Source organism: Spermophilus citellus (genome assembly GCF_964194105.1).
Source record: "Spermophilus citellus genome assembly, chromosome: 4".
In the NCBI taxonomy this organism is placed as follows: Eukaryota; Metazoa; Chordata; class Mammalia; order Rodentia; family Sciuridae; genus Spermophilus; species Spermophilus citellus.
This window is the reverse complement of record NC_138185.1, coordinates 52,395,598-52,414,642: the sequence shown is the minus strand read 5'-3', so window position 1 is coordinate 52,414,642 and position 19,045 is coordinate 52,395,598. Positions and strand designations below refer to the sequence as shown.

The 19,045-nt window shown below is 43.5% G+C and overlaps 1 protein-coding gene across 1 annotated transcript in view; it reads right to left on the bottom strand.

Moving 5' to 3' along the window:
* APBA2 (amyloid beta precursor protein binding family A member 2) overlaps positions 1-19,045 on the bottom strand; it is a 260,706-nt gene that overhangs the window by 177,812 nt on the left and 63,849 nt on the right. Inside the window, exon 3 of the mRNA XM_081291943.1 lies at positions 12,885-13,031. The gene's annotated coding sequence lies outside the window, so the exon portion shown is untranslated. The remainder of the gene's footprint in view (positions 1-12,884; positions 13,032-19,045) is intronic.

Here is a 19,045-nt window from a genome sequence, read left to right as displayed (position 1 = left end):
AATTCCATTCACATTAGCATCAAAAATAAAATAAAATACACATTAATAAATCTAACCAAGGAGGTGAAAGACCTCTATAATGAAAACTATAGAAAGCTGAAAAAAGAAATTGAAGAAGACCTCAGAAGAAGGAAATATCTCCCATGTTCATGGATAAGCAGAATTAATATTATTAAAATGGCCATACTACCCAAAGCAATATACAGATTCAATGAAATCCCCATCAAAATACCAATGACATTCCTCAAAGAACTAGAAAAAACAGTCCCAAAATTCATTTGGAAGAATAAAAAATCTGTAACAGCCAAAAAAAAAAAAAATAGAGAGAGAAAGAAAGAAAGAAACAATGCTGGAGGAATCAGAATATCAGACTTCAAATTGTACTACAGGGGTATATTAACAAAAACTGCATGGTACAGGCATAAAAACAGACACATAGACTAACAACACAGAATAGGAGACACAAAGACAAACTCATACATCTATGGTCATCTGATTGTTGACAAAGGTGCCAAAAACATACATTGGAAAAAAGACAGCCATTTTAACAAAGGGTGCTGGATCAACTGATTATCCATATCTAGAAGAATGAAACTGGACCTTTATTTCTCACTTAGCACAAAAATCAACTCAAAATGAACAAAGTCTTCAGAACTAGACCAGAAACTATGCAACTCCTAGAAGAAAACACTGGCTTTTAGGCAAAGGCAACTTTCTCAGTAGGACCCCTAAAGCTTACTTAGGACATAAGGCAAATGAGTTAATAAATGGGAAAGCATCAACTTAATAAGCTTCTGCACAGCAAAGGAAACAATTAGGAATGTGAAGAGAGATCCCATAGAATGAGAGAAAATCTTTGCTAGCTACTCTTCTGACAAAGAATTAATAAATAGAATATAGAAAGAGCTCAACAACAAGTCAAATAACCCAATTAATAAATAGGCAAGTGAATTAAACAGACACTTCTAAAACGAAGAAATACAAATGGTCAACAAATATATTTTTTTAAATATTCAACATCATTACCAATTAGGGAAATGCAAATCAGAAATACACTGAGATTTCATTTCATTTCACATCAGTGAGAATAGTCATCAAGAATATAAATAATAATAAATTCTGTAGAGAATGTGGAGAAAAAGGACCACTGTTTTTTTTTCTTTATTTGTTGTTTTCAGTTATACATAACATTAGAATGTGTTTTGAGATATAATACATGGAGTAAACTTCCCATTTTTGTGGTTGTACATGATGTGGAGTTACACTGGTCATATATTCATATATGAACATAGGAAAGTTACGTCCAATTCATTCTACTGTCTTTCCCATTCCCATTCTCCCTCCCTTCCCCCAACTCCATTTTATTCAATCTGGTGAACCATCCCTGCTCCTCACCCAACTCTTTCCTATTTTGAGTCAGCATCTGCATATCAGAGAGGACATTTGGCCTTTGATTTTGGGGGACTGGCTTATTTCACTTAGCATAATAGTCTCCAGTTCCATCCATTGACTGGCAAATGCCACAATTTTATTCTTTTTTATGGCTTCTATATCCCGTTGTGTATATGTACCACATTTTCTTTATCCATTCATCTGTTGAAGGGTACCTAGGTTGGCTCCATAGCTTAGTTATTGTGAATTGAGCTGCTATAAACATTAATGTGGCTATGACACTACAGTATACTGATTTGAAGTCCTCTGGGTATATGCCAAGAAATGGGATAATTGGGTCAAATCGTGGTTTCACTCCAAGTTTTCTGAGGAATCTCTATACTTCTTTCCAGGGTGATGCACCAATTTGTAGTCCCACCTGCAATGTATGAGTGTATCTTCCCCACACACACATCCTCACAAACATTGTTACTTGTATTCTTAATAATTGACATTCTGACTGGAGTGAGATGAAACTTCAGTGTCGTTTTAATTTGCATTTCTCTAATAGCTAGTGATGTTGAACATTTTTTCATATATTTGTTGACCATTCAATTTTCTTCTTCTGTGAAGTGTCTGTTCAGTTCCTTAAAGCAATTATTGATTGGGTTCTTTGGAAGGTTTGTGGTGTTAGGTTCCTGGAGATTAATGCTCTGAAGGTGCAGTAGCAAAGATTTTCTCCCGTTCTGTAGGCTCTCTCTTCATGTTCTTGATTGTTTCCTTTGCTATGAAGAAGCTTTTTAGTTTTATACCATCCCGTTTATTGATTTTTTTAAATTTTCCTTCTAGTGCTTTAGGAGTCTCATTGAGGAATTTCATTTCTAAGCCAATATGATGGAGAATTGGGCCTACTTCTTCTAGTAAGCACAGGGTCTCTGGTCTAATGCCTAGTCCTTGATAAACTTAGAAAGGAGTTTTGTGCAGGGTGAGAGATAGAGGTCTGTGGGGAGCCACTCTGAAAGATTTGTGCCTTCCATCCTGGAGTGGAGAGGCTTTGACCGGTCACTACAACTCGTAGTGACCTGGACATTGCCCGGGCCCAGGAAGTTTGAGAGCATGTCTTTAGACATAGGCGTGTTGCCCCATGGATTGAGCTACACTCACGTATTCCTTTGTAATATTACCCCTTTGCCCTGTTTGGGATAGAGTGTTCCATGGAAATGTCCTTTGTGTGTCCCCTTCTCTTGCTCTGCCTTTGGGTGTGGCTTTCCTAGATGTCAATCAAACCATCTGATATCACAAAGCCAGACTCAACCCCCTGAAACCTGACCCCTTGTCTCATTTTATGGCTTCTCCTCAGTAAAAGGGTTCAGCATGTGCGCTCTCGCTCTCTCTCTCTCTCTCTCTTTCTGCAGACCCTTAAGGTCAAAGAAGCCAGCACAGGACCCAAAGAAAAAGGTATCTCTGTCACTTTTGTGGTTATTTCGTACAGCCCAGTTCACCTGGAGTGACCCTGAGTGTTTTAGTCGTAAGGAACTCAACAGGGATCTAATTTCATTTTGTTATATATGGACTTACAGTTTTCCCAGAATCATTTGTTGAAGAGGCTATCTTTTCTCCAATGTATGTTTAAGGTGCCTTTGTCTAGTATGAGTTAACGGTATAAAAGGACACACTGTTGGTGGAACTGTCCATTACCAAAACCACTATGGAAAGCCTCAAAAAAGCATGGAACCACAGTATGACCCAGCTATACCACTTCTCGGTATTTACCCTGAAGAATTAAAGTCATCTTGCTACCATAATACATGCATACCCATGTTTATAGCAGCACAATTCACAATAGCCAAATTATGGAACCAGTCTAGATGTCCATCAATGGATGAATGGATTAAGAAAATGTGGTATATATGCACAATGGAGTTTTATTCATCTAAAAATTAAAGATAAAATTATGGCACTTGCAGGAAAATAAATGGAACTAGAGACCATTATGTTAAGCAAAAAAAGTCAACTCAGAAGGTTAAGGGTCATATATTTTCTCTCATATGCAGAAGCTAGAGAGGAAAAGGAAAAGTGGGGGAATCACCTAAAATTGGAAGGCAGATCATTAGAGGAAAGGAACCAAGCAATAAGACAGAGTGAGGGCAAGAGGAAATGCTGTGGAGTGATATTGACCAAATTATATTGTTATACTGTAGGCATGTATGAACATGTAACAACAAATCCCACCAATATGTACAACTATAAGGAACCACTAAAAAATGTTCAAAATCCTAAAAATGTATATACATAATCCCACTAAAACTCCCCACTGCTTAAATGTGAGCTATTCATAGTGATTTCCTTCTGAAGAGTACACTGAAAAGGAGATGGGGTAATTTTACTGTGAAAAATGAGCAAATGCTACAGTCAGATCATCGAGGTCAATATCAATAGCATTAAATAATATTGATAGCGTGTAATGTTGAAAATGCCACTTCACCCTGAAGGTTTTCCCCCCAAAACCCATAATTCCAGTCTAACCATGAGAAAAACATCAAATAAATCCAAAATTAAGGACATTCTACAAAATACCCAGCCCCCTTATATGCCTCAAAACTGTCAAGGTAATTGAAAACAAGGAAAGTTGAGAAACTGTCACAGACCAAAGGAGGTTAACAGGACATATTTCATGACTAAATGGAATATAATACCCCGAGTGAGATCTTGGGTCAGAACAAGGACGCTAGGTAAAAACTAAGAAAAAATAACAAGCTTCAGAGTTCAGTTTATTATATTACAACAAAGTTAGTGTGTTTGTTTTTTAGAATTGTGATAAAATACATGAGAAAAACAACTTGAAGGAGAAAAGGTTCATTTTTCTCACATTTTTAGAGGTTTCAGTCCATGTTTTCCTGGCTCTCTTGCTTTTAAGCCTGTAGCAAAACTGAAACATCATGACAAAAGGGCAGAGCAGAGGGAAGCTGCTCACTTCATGACACACATGTCAGGAATCAGAGAGAGAGAGGGAGGGGCCAAAGACAACGTACAGTACCCAACCCAAGGATCTACTCCCTTCAACCAGTGCCCACCTCCTACAGTTTTCACTACCTCCCAATAGTCTATTCAGCTATGAATCTACCAGTGGATTAATCCATTGATGAGGACTGAGCCCTCATAATCCAATCAGTTCCTAAAAGCCCCACCTCTCAATACTGCTGTATTGGGGACCAAGCCTTCAACACATGAGCCTTTTGGGAGATGTTCCAGATCCAGACCAAAACCGCTGTTTTCATAGTTGTGCCAAATACAACACTGTGATGTAAGATGTTAACAAGAAAGGAAACTGGGTAAGGGGACATGGGAATTCTCTAGGTTACCTTTGCAACTTTCGGGTGAATCTAAAATTGTTCTAAAAGTAAAAGTTTAGTAGCAACAACAACAAAAGTAAAATATAAGTATGCAGACAGATCTTCTTTGTGAACCAAAGGAACCAGCTGGCTCACATACCTACCCAAGCATCCTGGAAAGCCCCACTGAGACTTCAGCAGATACCCCAGGGCTTCTCTCTTTGAAGCCATTCTGCTCCTGACTTGCTGTCTCCATGGAATGGGCCTCTAGGAGCTTCACCCTCTTGCAGACACTTTGCACTTTCAGGTAAACACACATGTCATTCCCAAGCTGTTCTGCAGGGGTGACCCTTTTCCAAAAGTTTCCAGAGCACAGGAGTCTGTATTGCAAACCACTATAACCCAAGCAGATGACCTGCTAAGTTAAATCCTCTGCCAACCTGTCAATGCAGCTCAGTCATCCTCTCTCTCTCCTCCCTTCTCAGTCTATTCTCCTCCTCATATGAAAAAAAAAAAAATCAAGTAAAGCCAAAGACAAGTTCCTTCCATTTCTCAGGCAGAGCCTCTTGGTTCTGTTGTGCTTCCTCAAGCTGGACTTGCCAGCTGCCCCCAGATGACCCCCACTTTGCAGCTTCAGGTGACCTTCTCATACCAACTGTCACAGACCTTGCCATTTCCTAGTCACCAATACTGACTGAGCAGCTGCTCTATGCCTGTCGCTGTGTGGGGCAGGGTAGAGACCCAGAATTTTCCCACCACTTAGCACATTGCCATAATATTGTTAGAAGTGAATTATAGAAGATGCCAGAAGCCCCAACACTCAAGACCACAGGACACATTCTGTGCTTATCACATTTGCCCTACAACAAGAGAACGGGTACAGTAAGACCACAAAACACTGACCCAGAGAGGACAAAAAAGAAAAAAGCAGAAATTCTTATTAAATGTCACTGGCTGACAGTCTATGAATTGCTAAAACACAGAGAACCCAGCAGAACTTTGACAAGTAAGGTTGCAGGGGCAAAACTGAGGACACCAGCACTCTCAAATGGACAGATTTCCCCTTCAAAAATTCTGACGTCACATGGACAGGAAGCTAAAAAGCTTAAAAGAAGAGTGGAGAGCTGGGATTATGGCTCAGTGGTAGAGCACTTGTCTAGCATGTATGAAGCACTGGGTTCAATTCTCAGCACCACATATAAATAAATAAAGATCCATTGACAACTAAGAAAATATTAAAAAAAGAAGAGTATAAGTCAGGTACAGTGGCACACACCTATAATCCCAGCTAAGAAAGAAAGAAAGACATTTTCCTCAGTCTCACAGTCTTGGGTTCAAGAACTGTAATGTTTTTTTTCTTTTTAAGAATAACCAGAACTTGTCTCAGAACTTGTCATTGGTCAAACAGATATGGTGCAAGGAGAAGAGACATTATGGCAAAGAATGGAAAGTACATACCAGAAAGAGCACTGGCCTCAGGCCCAAATGCCAGCAACCCCTCTTAAGGACTAGTGACCCTGAGCACGAGTGAGCTCCACCTTCCTCCCTCCATATATACCAGTCCTGCCCATACTCTTTTGGAAATCAAAAGAAAGCACAGATATCAATGCTCCCCAACACAGTTAAACTCTGCACATGGAAATACATAACCATGTCATCACTTCTCTTGAATGACGCAAGGACCCAGATTTCTATGTCCCTGTGTGGAAAACTGTGTTTCCCAGCACCCTCAGAGGCAAACAGAAGAGATATGACTTGGATCCAAGTCTCGTTATGCTAATTAATCTTTTAGTTTGTTAGTGTTCCTTGAAAAGCTGCTTTATTTATAAATAAGTTGCCTGACAGCAAATCTTAAAGCAGAAGCATTAGTCAGCATTGAAAATTTCCACTTCCAACATTAGCAATTTAGAGGAAAAAAAACAGAAATGGGCTTGTATGTAGTCCTGGTATTGAATAATAAGTTGATCAAGCTCCGAGTGAGGCTTACACTGTGTTTTTAATCTTTGGAGGTGATTCTTGGATACCAAAGCAGCTCTGCATTTAAGGACCATTGCTAAGATGACACAGGTCAAGGAGCTCTGGTCCTCAGGAGTCTGTGCAGCCAGACCTTCCATTCCTCATGGTGGGAAACAAGCTACCAGGCCAGAAGAAATGCAGAAGGCTACAGAAGCCAGACCTGAGGGCAGCCACCTCATCCCTGAGCCTGCCTGTTCAAGGGACCCAGTGCTGATGGCAGAATAGTCAGGACATATGAGCAATGAAACCGTTCCCTGATGGCTCTGGCTCTAGCAGAAGCAGGGAAAGACATTTACCTTTTAAGGACACTCCAGCCTCTTGGTCTACCTACACCCACACGGGGCAAGCACAGGAGGACAGAGTGGGGCTTTCCAGGATGTGGCTACAATGCTTGACCACAAAACCTCCCAGAAGACAGCATCCCCAGTACTGGCTCTGAGGGGTCCACTACAGGTCCTGGTTCAGCCCGTCACCCAAGAAGATTCCTCCATTTCACCAGATGAAGAGAGGGCAAAGCTTGTACCTCCCAAGAGGTGTGAGTACACCATGGCAGGAAAAAGGGGATGCCCAAAATAAGCTCCCTCATGAAAGGAAGGACAATTCTACAAAGTTGAGCAGCATCAGAGCCCAGGGGTGGATAAGGACAGCTGGTCAACTTTGATGCCACACCATGGCTTGGTCAATGGTCCTCTGTGTGAGCTTCCTGTGGCTGCTATAACAAACCACCATACATTTACAGGTGCCTGTAAATACAGCATTGCCCTTTTCAGATCATGCTTTCCCTCCATCAGTCTGCTTGGGGAAGCTCAAAACAAAAATCCATAAGTGACTTAAAACAACACAAATTTACTGTCTTACAGTTCTGCAGTTCAGAAATCCAATATGGATGCCAGGATTTGAATGTGTCCCCACAAAGTTCATGTGTTGGAAATTTAAGCCTCAATGCAACAGCACTGAGAGATGGGACCTCTAAGAGATTGTTAAGTCAGGAGGGCTCTGGTCAATGGGTTCCTGATAAATGGATGAGTTTGGCTTTTGCTCAGCCCTTGCTCTCTTCCCCCACAATGGGATGATGCAGCAAAGGTCCCCACCACATGCCAGCACCTTGATATTGAACTTTTGGCTTCCAAACTGTGAGAAATAACTTTGTTTTATAAATTATCCAAGCTGTGGTATTCTGTTATAGCAACACACAAGGGATTAAGATAGTAGGAATTACTGGGCTTACATCAACATTTAACCTTGGGCTGGTTCCTTCTAGAGGCTCTCAGGGTGAATCTGCTTCCATCCCTTTTCCAGCTTCTAGAAGCCACCTGTATTCCTTGGCAGGTAACCAACTTAAAAAGAGGAATACATTTTTCTGCCAACCCTGGATCAGTTCCAAGACCCCTGCAGATACCAAAATCTGTGGATGCTCAAGTCCCTTATATAAAATGGCCTATTATTTTCATAGAACCTACACATATCCTTGCATAGACTTTAAGTCATCTCTAGATAACTTATAATACCTGATACAATGTAAGTGCTATGAGAACAGCCATTCTACTGTATCATTTAGGGAATAACAAAGAAAAGTCTGTACATGTTCAGTACAGATGGAATTTCTTTCCCAAATATTTTCCGATCCACAGTTGATTGAATCTGCTGATATGGAGGCCTGGTGTACTCTTAAAATTGAAATTCTATTAGCAACAAAAATAAGATCTAAATTAATAAGTTTTTTAAAGCAAAACTTGAGGCATAAACACACACATGGAGAGTCAATCCACACAGTGACATAACAGTAATAAGCTTGCTACTTGCCAATTTCAACCAATTGCTCCAAGCATGGACACAGACAGACAAACAGCCTTGTCAGTGAAAATCCCCACAATGCAGTCCCAGAGTTCTTCTCTTAACCATAACTCGATGAAGGTGCCTGTAAAAACAGCATTGCCCTTTCCAGAGCTTGCTTTCCCTCCATCAGTCTGCAAGGGGAAGCTCAAAACAAAAATCCATAAGTGTGGATTGTAACTTTAAGATTTCTCGCCACCAGCAATCCCCAATGTACACTGAAAATTTCACTTCTCCCTTTCTGCTGATTTGAACTTTTCACACACCCAAATCCCTAATGCTAACAAAACAATTCTGAAAACATCACCCAGAGGTTATTTCAGGCACCTTGGAAGGCTGTAGGAATCAATGTGATTGTGAACATGAATAACTGTCAGCAGCCAAAATCACCTGACATGTCCTGATGCCTGCCTGGATTTCAACTTCAACTTTTTAATTATCAAATTAAATGTTTATGCTATACTAATCTCCTTCCCTCTGGGCCTCCCCATTCCAAACAAAAATCTTCTAATAAGGCTGGACGGTCAGACAGACCATGAGGTGCCATGTGATTCTGCCTGTTGCCTCCTTTACCTCCTGAAGAGCTGCAGTGTTTGGAAAGCATCGGGCTTCCCAAGATGGCTGTAAGAGCAAGGAAGGCCCCATTCTCCAGGGCAAGGTGTAAAGGGAGGAAGCCTCTGCTTCCCTAGGTGAGGTGGAGAGCCCCAGTCAGCCTCCGCTCCACCTATTCTTCCAAATGCCACCAAACTGGAGAACCTAAATGAGTCAGCAATGCAACGTGGCTGTGACCACTATCTGGACCTCTCCACATACCATTCCAAGCCACACATCTCTTTTTTACACTCAAATATGTTATTTCCCATCTCTGCATATACCTTTGTCCAGGAGAACTGCACCATTCATCCCTCAAATATCACCTCTGCTCCTTCTTCATGCTTATTCCCATACCAGGTTACAAAAGGCATGCATCCTCCTGCCCACAAAGAGCCCACACCCTAGGGGACATCAAGTCCAAGAAACAGGTGAGTACACAGGGCCCTAACCCAGCCTGGGAAGATCTCCAGGGGTAGAGCTAAAGTAAATCCATGTGCAGATGGAAAACAAGAGTCAGTCAGGTGATGGGGACACAGAAGAGGCATCCCAGGTAGACAGCACACCATGGGCAATGGCCCAGAAATAAATCCAAGAACCAGAAAAATGTTCTGGAGTGACTGAAGTCTGCAGGATGGAAGGTAAAAGGAGGTAGAGTTAGAAGGTGAGCCAGGCCCTTGCACCCTGTGATACCCCCTTGATTCCAGGGCAGCAGTACCCATTCATTATCAACACCTGGTCAGATGTCTTCTGGAAAAGATCACTAGCTGGAGGCAGCAGGATAGAAAGGTTAGGCTGGGTATCAGGAGAAGCAGTGGGGAGGTGGGGTAGCTTCTGAAGGTAAAGTTCTGGCTACAGCAAGGCATCATGGACAGACCACTTCACACTCCCTCTGCAGGACAGAGAGGTCCATCCAAGATCCATCAAAAGCCCCCTGGGCACACCAGGCAGGGCTAGGTGCAGTCAGCCTTTAGGTCCTTGGGCGTGGAGTAGGTAAAGCCTGGGGGCAGCCACAGTCCAAGGAGGGGACTGAAGCAGCCAGCACAGAAGATAAACCACCTGGGGAGAAGGGACCCCGACACGTGATGAAGAAGGCACAGAACATAGCAGATGTCAAAAGAGAGCCAGTGACATCCATCCAGGACGGATGCTCTCAGGGACAAGTGAAACAATGGCTGCTCTGAATTCTGCCTCCCTGGTGTGGTACCCAAAGTCCACTGAGGAGCCTCAGTTTCCTAACTTGACAAACACGATTAACTGCATCTGCCAGAAAGAGCTTGCTGTGGGGTTCACAGGACAGTGCAAGCTGATGCTCTTTTAGAAGCTTAAGAAGTCCAAAGGTTCTGGGCACATAGGTGGTCATACACGGTTCCTGCTCATCAAATAGCTTATGTCCCTGACATTTCCCCGCCTCCCTGGAGTAGGCCAGTAGCAGTTCTGACCCATGGAGTGTGAGCAGAGAGGAGACTGTGACACTCTAGGATGGAGGCAGATAAGAGCTATGAGCCCCCTCTACCTCCAAGATGGAGGGGCGGCCTAACCAGAAGCAGTGTCCCTGGGCAAGAAAGAATCCTTTGACATGTCAACATCTCAGAGTTCACCTATCTTGACTGGCCAGGAATCAGTAAGACTACAAATACTCTTGTGGCCTCCATTAGAGGACTGTCCCATTTTTGTGTGTGAGTTTTCAAAGAATGTAATATTTTAGATAAATATATTAAATAATCATGTATAGCCTAATATACCATTTAAAGAGAGTCAAGTCTTCAATCTCAGGGGACTGTCTCATTGTAAACAGAAATTTCAAAAACTCAAGGAACTATGTAAAAGAAGAAGAGGGAATTTATAAATTCTTGGTTCCATTAGCTCTGCTCTGTAATTCTGAATGAGTGACAGTATTTACAAATGAGAATGCTGAGAATATTTCAGAGTGATTCTGGCAGAAGCTTCTGCTGAGGATGGGGAAACTGAGGCCCATGGAGGAGGAAGTCGCTTGGGGGCTGGTCCAGTGGTCACAGGCTTCAACAGTAACAAAGGCCTGGTCCCGTAGGGTCTAAGCCTGGAATTCTCTCTTTCCCTGGGAAGTCCCAGTAGGAAGAAGGGCCAGTCACACATGTGAACATGTGGATCCTCCAGTCTGCAATCTGGGGTCTCCAACAGACAGGCACTCTGGGCCTGGGGGTGAGGTCATAGATCACTTGGTCTGACCTGGTCCAGGAGGAAGAGAAAAGTGCAGGCTACAGCAATGAGGGATAAAGATTAGGGGCAGCAGGGACCAAGCAATCATGTCAGCAACTGGCCTCAGGGTTAACTTGGTTGACAGTAAACCACTCTGTGTTCCTCCCAGGAAACACCAAAATGACAGCAGCAAGTTTATATGTGCTCCTTCCATTAATTCCTTACAAGGAAAGCCAAAAGGCATTACAACAGAACCATCACACTTTTCCTGAGCTCCCGCATAGTAATGGCTGGCTGGATCTGGTTCTATATGCTAAGGAATGCTTTCTTCCCCATCCTGAGGCAGGTCCTATGGCTACTCCTATTCTACAGATGCTAGAACAGGCATATCAGGGCTTGGAAACTGGCCCAGGACCACTTGGAGGCACTGTCAGGATTCAAACCCAGCTGCCTGGCTTCAGAGCTCCTAAGGACTGTACCATTCAGCCTCTGGCCATAATTCCTGTAAACATTTGATGGCAAGGCAAAATGCTACCTACCAAAATCAGATTTTCAGTGATTAATTCCAAAATTCTGACATGCCACAACCATGTCTGCATGGGCCCTACCTCTGCAGGGACAGAGGCACAACGAGGACCCAGGTACTGCCACCTTCCTTGGTCTGCAGACTAGAAACATCCACCTGTCCTCTTCTTCCTTGTGTCTCATGAAGTGGCACCCCTTTCACCACAGAAAAGCCTTAACTGAGCTTCTCCAAAAATCTTCACCATGGCTGATTTTAGGACTATCAGCAAAAGAGTCTCTGCAAAAGAGTTCAATGTAGATAAACTTCCTATTTTTGTGTCGCCCAGTTTACTTGGCCACCGGCTGAGAAGATACCAGCACTCCAGGTGCTGGACACCCCCTTACTAGTTTTTCACAAACATATCCAGTATAGTAGTTTGTAGAAATGTGCAAACAAGGCCTCTGGCCTTGAGCTGGGGCTTCACAGAGATGTCTACATTTTTAAGATAAGTTACCATCTGGGCTTCATGGTAACAATTGGTAGGGGGAGGAAAGAAAGGGGAGAAGAAGCACTCCCCTTCCCAGATGTTGTCCTTGAAGAGTTAACTTGCCCAAAACAGTAAAAGGAAAAGCTGCTTTTACGTGAACTTCTACAGACTGGGAACTTCTGAGCCCCTCCCTTTATACGCTGAGTATAAAACTCTGAAACTACCTGTACTCGGGGTTCAGGGGATTGATTGATTACAGCAAAAGCTGTGTCCTCTGAGCCTGGCTGCAGCCAAATAAAACTGTTTCCTGCTATCTTTGGTGTCTTGCCTCATTTGTCCCTATAATACTCAGAGTTCTGTCTCTCGGTCCCCTCTCAGGCATATCCCCCAGTAAAATCTACCTATAGTTAATCCTGTCTTGGCAGCTCTTCAGATGACCAGAACTGACAGTTCCTTATGGGAAAGAAAGCAAAGTCAAGTCACAGCCGACAAAAGGATGCCAAATCCACCCTGTGAAGCTCAGAACCAAAGACAATGAAACATCCTGTGGGCCGGGCTTGATGCCACTCACCTGAAACTCTAGCTTCACAGGAGGCTGGAACAGCAGGATCACAAATCAGCCTTGGCAAGTTAGCAAGACCTTGTTTTAAAATAAAATAAAGGGCTCAGGGTATAGCTCAGAGGTAGCAAGTGTGGGTCCTGGATTCAATCCCCAGTACTGCAAAAAAAAAAAAAAAAGAAAAAAAGAAAACTAAGTTGGAAAGCACTGGAAAGGACAACAGTCAGCTGCGTGTGCTGCAAGGAAGGATGGGAACACAAAGCAATGGGACACTTCTCACCCCTATGACAAGAGGCAGCTTTCCACCCTCACAACACTTCAGAACTGCCCACTTAGGACATCAAGACCTGCTCTCTTGCAATCACTTCCTCCTTCAATAATTCTAGTGTTAAAATAACTCAATTTAAAAAATAATAAAGCAAAAATTTGACTTAATGATTAACCACCTAAAATCCCCAGGCATGGGAGAAGACAGATGGTGCCACTCACCCCTGCTCTCTGAGATGGGGCCTCTCATGTGCCCTTGTCCTGACTGTAGCGTAATCACAGGCCCACATTGCTTTCACATCTTGCCATTCAGTGCATATCCCTAAACAGAAAGGTTGTGCATTTCCAATGTCCCCTTTAATCTATAGGTTATGCTTCCAATATCTTTTCCCCCACTTTCTATTTATTCATTGAAGAAACTGAGTGATCAGTCCTACAGTAATTCCCACAGTTGGGTTTTGTTTTTGTTTGTTGTTGTTGTTGTTGTTATTTGTTTGGTGGTGCTGGGGCTTGAACCTAAGACCTCCCACATACTAGGCAAATGCCACATCCCCAGCCACCCATGGTTGGGTTTTGATGGTTGTATCCCTATAGCACAACCAAACATCACTATCTATCTTTTATGACCCTGCAAATTGGTAGTTGGATGGATCTGAAATCTGAATCTTGGGGACAGACCTTGTTCCAGTTTGGATATGAGGTGTCCCCAAAAGCTCATGTGGGAGATAATGCAAGAGCATTCAGAGGTGAATGATCAGATTATGAGAAATGCAGCCTAATCAATGGATTAATCCACTGATCGGGATGAACTGGGCAATAATCATTAGCAGGTTAGGGTGTGGCTTGAGGAAGTGGGTCACTGGGCACATGCCTTTAGGGTTTATATTTTGTCCCTGGTGAATGGAGTTCCCTCCTTGCTTTCTGATTTCCATGCCCTGAGCTACCTCCCTCTTCCACACCTGTCTACCATGATGTTCTGCCTCTCTCGGGGCCCAGAGCAATGGAGCCATCTATGGACTGAGACCTCTGAAACTATGAGTGCCTAATAAACTTTTCCTCCTCTAAAATTGCTCTTGACAGGTCTTTTGGTCACAACAGCAATAATGCTGACTAAACAATACCCCTCACCAGGCAGTGTGCCTCTTCAGCCCTTCCTGACGTCAGCAGGCTCCAATGGCCACAGGTCCCTGTTAACTAATGCACACATGTGCTAGAATTCTTCACTATGCAGAACGTCCCCTCACCAGCCACTGAGTGACCCAGTGGTGCAGCCTGCTTAGGAAAATCAGGATGTTTCAGTCTTTCTCTTTATTTACCAATGTTCAAAATAAATAAATGATTCCCCAGCAATCTCCAAAGGGGACTGATTAGGTTTGCACTTTGTCTGTTTTCTTGGTATTATGAAAAATCCATGGATTTAAACATATTTGATGTATTCCCACCCACTGCAGCTGCTACTCTTACTGATGTTCAAATTGTCCCACCTTTGGCCTCGCTGGGGCAGCTTCCAGGTCTTCTAAATACCACCCTAGTGGTCTTTGATGGCTCTTTTGCTATCTACTATGACCAATTGTTCCAGGAACAACTAGTACATTTCCTGTGCCTGGCCTGTCATTTGTCTAGGCAGTCTGGTTTATTTCAACAGAAAAAAAAATTAATTTCAAGACACAATCAGAGCCCCGCAGATGCTCCTTGTTGGGTTGTTGGATTCTTGGGTTGGCCCCTGTTTCCAGGGCTCCCCAAGGTACACAGTTAGTTCACGAGTTCATGCTGATCCTTGTCAGTCAATTTCAGGACTACAGGGGTCTCCTAACATCATGGATCTTTTCTCTTTATCTCCTTTCCCCCCCCCACTGAAAATCCTGATCAAGGCCCCCAGATTTAGATCACATAATTATTGCTTCATCTTACATTACACACAATACATGCTGGGAATAGCAATGCTGATACTGTTCACCACCACATGACTGGAATTCTTCACTATGCAGAAACACAAAATGTTTTATCTACAGTCTCTCCCATTCTCTCCCCATTTTTATAGTTGTAAGAACACAGATGAGTGAAAGGCCATTTCTACTATACCCATTCCATTGCTTCCCTAAGCTCATCTTCATGACATAACTGAGGATTTATTTTCTCCTCCATTTATACGTTACTGTCTCTACAGTCACTCACCAGTCGGAAGCTCACCGGCCAGGACTGTGGTTCCCAAACTGTGCACTGATGTACCTCAGGGTCCCTAATTCACCCACAGGGACATGACAGCATAGTCCATATTTCCAAGGTGAGCACAGCAAAGCTTGACATCTGCCCACGCTGTGTACACCACTGCCGGAAGAGCTCCGAGTTTCAACCTCAGATCACACTACAAATTCCCCTTGAGGATACCCTGTGAGGATGGTGACCGCCAAAATTAACAGCAAAGCCCTTTCGCTCACACCCATTAGGGTGGCTACCAGAAATAAAAGAGAAAGAAAAAGAAAAATCAGAAAAAGAAAAGGAGGAGGAGGAGGAAGAAGAAAATAACAAGTTCTTGTGCTGGTGCTGGTAAGGATGTGAAAAAAATCGGAACCTTCGTGCACTGTTGGTGTGAATGCAAAACGGTGCAGCCAACTGAGGAAAATAGTATGACAGTTCCTCAAAACATGAAAAACAGAACTGTCACCTGCATGATGCACACCTGTGATCCCAGGGGCTCAGGAGGCGGAGGCAGGAGGATAGAGAGTTCAAAGCCAGCCTCAGCAACTTAGCCAGGACCTAAGCAACTCAGCCTGACTCTGTCTCTACATCAAATACAAAAAAGGGTGGGGATGTGGCTCAGTGGGAGAGCGTCCCTGGGTTCAATCCCTGCCCGCCCCCCCAAAAAAAAAGAAAGTGAGAAGCCATCAGGAAATCCTTTCTCCTCTGACCTCAAATCTTTAGAACTGAGGGAGCCTAGACCTGGCCCTCCCTGAGCAGCCACACTCCAGATAAACCCGCCAACAACGGTCTGCACCACACACCAAGCACATTCTGTCATGTGCAAACTCAGCTGTGACAGAACAGCCTGGAGGATATGCACCTAAACATAACTTTTTTCTCTTAATTTGCTTTGTGGTTTGATTTTTGGTTTTTATTTATTTGTTATTGGTTTTGGTCTTTTTGTCTTTTCAGTGCTGGGGCTGGAACACAGGGCCTTGTGCACACCATGCAAGTGCCCTACCTCCGAGTTGCTTCCGCAGCCCTAAACATGACTATCATGATACATCCCTGGATAGATCACACTATATTCCCCTCGAGTATCTGAGCAAAGTGCCTCCATCCCAGGCAGATATGAAAGAAGACAGGAAGTGCCTTGCATCCTAGCTCAGCACCCCTGCTGTGAGGCTTAAGCCTCTTCTGATGTGCCTCCTGGTAGTACACTGCCCACCTAATAGAGAATCTTGGATGATGGCTCAAATGATCCCTGAACCAGCATCAGGCACACAGCAGGCCCACAACTTACAAGATAGCAAAGTCTACTAACCTGGAAATAGAACTTGGGAGGTCTGAATAATGCTTTGCAGCTTGTGAACTTGCCTTCTCTGCCTAACCAGGTGTATGAAATGCACATTTCTATTCTGCCCATTGCACAGTCCAGAGAGGGAGAATGAGGCTGAGAGTGGCACCAGATGCCAAAAGATGCCACTGTCAGTGAGAGGATGGGTCAAGGCCCATCTCTGTCATTGGCTTATGAGCCCCTCTCTGCTATGAAAGAGCTCCTGCCACCTCATACCCATCATCATGGGATCTTCCAACTCACATCCTGTCCAGGTCCTCAAGTGCTTCCCTTAACTTTCCTGCCCATGAATGGTACAGCCCTTCCAAGCAGGAAGCCCAGAGACTCTGTGGACTCTAGCCATTACCAGCCAACTCTCTATATCCTTGTTCCTCTCTGTGGGGAAAATAGGAACAAGAGGAAAAAGAGACTGGGTACTTGATTGCAAGTACCCAGCATGTGCCCAACCATGGACATAAGTGTCTTGCAGTTGTATCTATTATGGTTTCTATGGGATACACTGGCCTCCAAGACACAGAACCAGTCAACTAGAATCCTCTTCTGAGTGGGAAAGTCACTCACCAGGTTCACAAGAGCTGCTCTAGGCATGGGCCTGGCACACTGTAGCTGGTGTGCAAGGATGCTTCGCCTGCCTATCACTTTATATCCCTGCATGAAGCTAATTTGACAAGTCACAGAAGGGCAGCAAGCTTAGGACCAGATGTCCATGACTTGTACTTGGGATGTCGTGCTCAAGAACTAATACATGCAAGTGGACTAGCAGCAAGACAGCCAATCTGCAAAGCTAGAGAAGCAAATCCCAAACAACCGTGTCTTCCACATTAATACATCCAGGACTTCCTCTAGCACCTCCAACAGACCCACCACCGTCCTTACAGGAGGTGCTAGGACTTTATTCTCTTTTCCTGGGATCACTGCAAAACCAAACTCTATCAATTTTCAACTAGAATGAAAAACCTCTCAGGAGAAAACAATTCTTTTCCAGTGGGCTAGAAAAATTCATTCCTGTACATGAAATTAAATGAAAATGCAACAGAATAAAATCAAGACTTTGAAAATGCGTAGGAATACTCATTCTTTGTTCCACCCTGGTGCAGGAATAAACAGGGGTTTCTGCCTAATCCTATATTCTCATTAACAGAGACATGCTCTGCATGAATAAACTGATTGTTAAAAGAATGTGAACTAAAACAGTATAAAATAAGGTAAACAGAAATTAACCCTTCTCTTCTCTTAGACAACTAGGGGACCTTAATTAGGAATGTACTCACTGGCTCCTGCTCTGACTCTCTTTCCATAACCTCAGCTAAGACAAGCTGACTCTCCTGATGCAGGCTTATCCTTGAATCCATCCTGTGCTGGGTAGACTTTGGAGGTGAAGGTAAAGACATGGCTTACTCCTCTACTTCCCTGTTCCAATTCTCCAGCTAGAGCTCAGTCCTGTGAAGATCTGCACTGCAACTTTGAATTTCAGCCCTGTCTTTATCCATTTTCTGCTCCTATAACAAAATATCTGACACCCGAAAATTTATAAAGAATGAGAGTTTATTTGGCTCATAGTTCTAGAGACTGCAAAGTCCAAACATAGGGTGCCGGCATCTGCTCAGTATCTAGTGAGGACCTTATTGCGGTATTATAACATGGTAGAGGGCGTTACATGGCAAGACAGAAAAAGGATGTAGCTAGTATGTCTCTTTCTCTTCTTACAAAGTCACTAATATCATCATGGGGCTCCACCTTCATGACTTCATCTATCCTAATTACCTCCCAAAGAAACTACCTCCAAATACCATTAACTATGGGGATTGAGTTTTCAACACATGAACTTCTGGAAACACTTCCCCACAGCAGTAAGCCACCATCATGTGCTAACTCCTGCTGCCCTAAGCCCTGGACAGCCTTTGCCCTTCCCAGAGAGGCTCACCCAGAAGTTTATAACTCAGTATATCCAGCAGCCCTGGGCAATGGCACTCAGCTCTTCTGACCCTAGAATTCCCCAAGGATGATTTAAATCCCCCTGCCTGGACACCAAGTTGTAGGTTCCAACTCTCCATGGCCACCCTGACTGTACAGGTTACACATTATGAAAAAAACAGTGCTCTGCCCAGTAGCAGATAAAGGCAGGGTGGGGTTGGGAGAGCAGCAGGACCTCAAGGCGCAGCATATGGAAGGAGCCCAGTTCCAGGTCACTTGCTCTCCTTAAGGACATCTGTAATTTAAGCACTAGCAATCAACCAAAAATTTAAAAAATATATACATAATGTTGGGGAAATTACAGTTTGTCTTTGTTCAGATTCACCCTGTGGGGAAGAAGTGAAGAGTCCCTGCTTTTTTCATGCTCCACATCCATATGGAGCATGCCAAGAAC